The sequence below is a fragment of the Ochotona curzoniae genome, unplaced genomic scaffold, assembly GCF_017591425.1.
Source record: "Ochotona curzoniae isolate NIBS_2020 unplaced genomic scaffold, NIBS_Ocur_1.0 scaffold_4506, whole genome shotgun sequence".
NCBI lineage: Eukaryota > Metazoa > Chordata > Mammalia > Lagomorpha > Ochotonidae > Ochotona > Ochotona curzoniae.
In genome coordinates, this window is record NW_024467119.1 from 71,868,165 (window position 1) to 71,872,440 (window position 4,276).

The following is a 4,276-nucleotide window of genomic DNA, read 5'->3' on the forward strand; positions in this document are numbered from 1 at the left end:
TGGGAGACCAGGAAGAAATGCCTAGCTCCTGACTTTGGATTGGCTCCACTCCGGCCATTGTGACCTGGAAAATGAACCAGCAGATGGAAGATCTTTATTTCTGTATCTCCTTCTCTCTGTACATCTGATTTTCCAATAACAATAAATAAATCTTTAAAAAAATATTCAACATATATGTTTTATGCACTCAGAATAATGTCACTTGTCCCACTTGTGACACAGGCAAGACTCTTAATTTTTCAAAAAAAACCTACTTATTTGGAGCCAACACCATGGCTCAAAGGTTATTCCTCCACCTTCAAGTTCCTTTCCCAGCTGCTCCACTTCCAAGCCAACTCCCTGCTTACTTCCGGGGAAAACAGCAGACTGCCCTAAGGCCTTGGGATGCCACATCCACATGGGAAATCCAGAAGAGGTTCATGGCTCCTGGCTTCGGATTGGCTCAGCTCTAGCCACTGTGGCCATTTGGGGAGTGAATCAGTGGTTGGAAGACCTTTTCCCCTTTGTGTCTACTCTCTGTAAATCTGCCTTTCAAACAAAATAGAAAAAATACATTATTTATTTGAAAGGCAAAGTGACAGTAATGAAATGAGAAGGACAGTAAGAGATCTTCCATCTGCTGGTTCACTCTCTCAATACCACAGCAATTAAGGCTGTGCCAGGCTAAAAGCAGGCATCAGGAATTCCATCACAGTTTCCCATGCCAGCGACAGGAACCCAAGTACTTGAAACAGCATCTAATTCTTTCCAGGTATTTCAACAGGATCTAGACCTGGAGCAGTGCAACCAGAACTCCAGCTAGAACTGCACTACAGAATATGGGCATCCCAGAAGGCAGTGCACACCACTGCACCGCAACATCAACCTCATCTTTTAACATTTTTAAGGCCATGTTTAGATGAGTGTCATTAAAATTATTCTATACAACTTTTAAACTGTCCTGAGGACCTCTTTATTTTTGCTGATATTGATTCTGCTGGTTTAAAATATAAAGCTTGATTCTCACTATTGTACATTGATGAATGAATGTTAATAATTTGATTTTTTTATCTTTACCCCAACTATATAAAGAAACTATTCAGGGATAAATGAGCACTATTTCACCAAAGTACATGATTCTATATGCATTCTTTAAAAATATGTATTATCAGTATGAGGAAGAAGAGACATGAAAGTCTGATTACACCTGTGGACACGAGTTCACTAATAAAGCAAAATTAAAGAACATTTTCCCGGTGGACTTCGATCAAGTAATGGTTACTAAACTTCCCTTCAAACTTCTAAATTTATTTATTTTCATTAATTTGAAAGAGTAGGAAAGAGATTCCTCTCTCTAATATTTCATCTCCCAAATGCCTGTAATAGCTCGGCTGGAGCAGGTCAAAGCCAAAAACCAGCAACTCCATTTGATTCTCACATATATGAGGCAGGAACCCAGATCCTTGAACTCTCACTTGCTGCCTGCCTGCATAAACAACAGCAGGAAGATGGACTTATCCCAAGCACTCTGATGGGGGATGCTGGAATTCAATCAGGAATTGAACCCACGGTGCCCCAATAACCACTCTTACTGCATTTTTCAAGGATGACTCACCTCCATTTTAAGTACATGAACGTTACTATTCATTTAATCAGAAGTACAAAATGGTATCAGTTAACAAGGGAATCTTCAAAAAAAAAAACAAACTTTTCTACCTTGACCTATGTTTGTAGCTTTACAGTTAAAAATATTATCTAAATATAAACTTTTGCATATAAAATTTGAGAATATATATTCAATAGTCTTTTTACGATTTATTTTATTTTATATTATTTTGGAAAGTCAAATTTACAGAGAGGAGGAGAAACAGAGAGGAAGATCTTCCCTCTGCTGATTCATTCATTCCCCAAGTGGCCACAACAGCTGGAGCTGAGCCAATCTGAAGCCAGGAGCTTCTTCCAGGTCTCCCATGTAGGTGCAGGATCCCAAGGCCTTGGGCTGTCCTTGTCTGCTTTCCCAGGCCACAGGCAGGGAATTGGATAGGAAGCGGGGCTGCCGGGATTAAAATCAGTGCCCAGATGGAATCCTGGTGTGTGCAAGGCCTGGACTTTAGCCACTAGGCTACTGCGCTGGGCCCTATCAGTCTTTTTGTTACTGTAGTGAAACACTTGAGGCAGGCTGTATTATAAAAAAAAAAAGAGAGATTTCTGGCTCCTGGTTGTAGAGGTGCAAGTTCAAAGGGACTGAATCTGATGATCTTCCTTAGTCCTAGAGTCCAAGGGGAAGCAGGACATCACACAGCAAGAAACAGGGAGTAAGTATGTGTATGGTATATATGTAAGTCAAGAGGCTAGAATATGAGGGCCCAGGATGGTAGTCTAGTGGTTCAACTCCTCGCTTTGCATTCCCTAGGATCCCATATGGGTGCCAGTTCATGTCCTGGCTGCTCCACTTCCCATTCAGCTCCCTGCTTGTGGCCTGGGAAGGCAGTCAAGGATGGCCAAAAGCCTTGGGTTCCTGCACCCGCATGGGAAACCTGAAAAAGCTCCTGGCACCTGGATTCAGGTTGGCTCAGCTCCAGCCATTGTGGCCACTTGGGGAGTGAAACAACAGACGAAGAATAATTCTCTCTGTCTCTCCTTCCCTCTGTAAATCTGATTTTCCAATAAGAATAAATAAATCTTAAAAAAAAAAAAAGAGGATAGGATATGAAATCACTCGGCTTAACTGGAAGTTTCAAGATTCGTAGGGGGTGCTTCTGGAAATTTATAGTATCATTGATTTCAGAAACAATTTCCTACTCATTGGAGAAATGTAGGTCAAATAACTTAACCAAGATAACTTAATTACCTTGCACTTTTGAGTTATAATCACATTACCTACAGAAATGTGTTATGGTGGGTGTTTATTAGAAGAAATCCATTAGTTGTCCTTCAGGCCAACATAAACACATAAAAATGTCTGAGGCTGACCAATAACAGTTCCCAACCAATGTGATTGTAAAGAAAGTTTTAATAGCATGTCAGAAAGCATGTTAGAATTCTAATGGCTGTGCCTGGCAGCATGGCCTAGACTAGTGGTTAAAGTCCTCGTCTTGAATGCACCAGGATACCATATGGTCGCCAGTTCTAATTCCGGCAGCTCCACTTCCCATCCAACTCCCTACTTGTGGCCTGGGAAAACAGTCGAGGACGGCCCAAAGCCTTGGGTTCCTGCACCTAAGTGAGAGACCTGGAGGAGGTTCTTGGCTTCGGATTAGCACAGCACAGGCATTGCGGTCACTTGGGGAGTGAACCATCGGATGGAAGATCTTCCTCTCTGTCTCTCCTCTCTGTATATCTGCCTTTCCAATAAAAATAAATAAATCTTAAAAAATAAAAAGAATTCTAAGGGCTTATAACTTACTTCCTACACCCCCATAAATTCCTCTGTCCTAAGAGGAATTCAGATTTTGGTATTTGAGGGGCTGTCTGCCAAGCAGATGATGCTATACTTAAGCACAATGGAGCTAACTTAAGAACAAGTTATCAAAATATAAAATCCCTACAATTTTTCAACATATACAGAAAATAGCACTTTCATCTTCCTTTTCTGAATTTTTATCAAGGATACAAAATGTTGCATGCTGTCAATTCCTATAAAGTAAAAATAGTTCATTATTATTTCACTACCTCTTGAATATAACAGAAAAACAAGCTGTACGTGGATTCATAAGCTTCTTATTCAAATAAGAGTATGTTTGTTTTTTTTTTAAGATTTATTTTTATTATTTTTTTATTGGAAAGGCGGATATACAGAGAGGAGAGACAGAGAGGAAGATCTTCTGTCCGATGATTCACTCCCCAAGTGAGCGCAACGGGCCGATACTATGCCAATCCAAAGCCAGGAGCCTCTTCCGGGTGTCCCACGCGGGTGCAGGTTCCCAAAGCTTTGGGCCATCCTCGACTGCTTTCCCAGGCCACAAGCAGGGAGCTGGAAGGGAAGCGGGGCTGCCGGGATTAGAACCGGCGCCCATTTGGGATCCTGGGCGTGCAAGGCGAGGACCTTTAACCACTTGCGCCACCGCGCCGGGCCCAAGAGTATGTTTTTTTTAAAAAGAAAAAGAAACAACTCTTCCAAAAGCATTTTAAAGTAGTGAAGAAATGTACAATTCAAAGATTCAAAGAGTGTTACAGTAATGACTCTATAGAAAACACTGAAATGTCAAGAATTTGCTTTTAATTCCTTGGACACAATTATGTTATAAAATTGTTTCCAAAATATGTGGTAATTGGAGAGTACACGCTTACTCTGCCA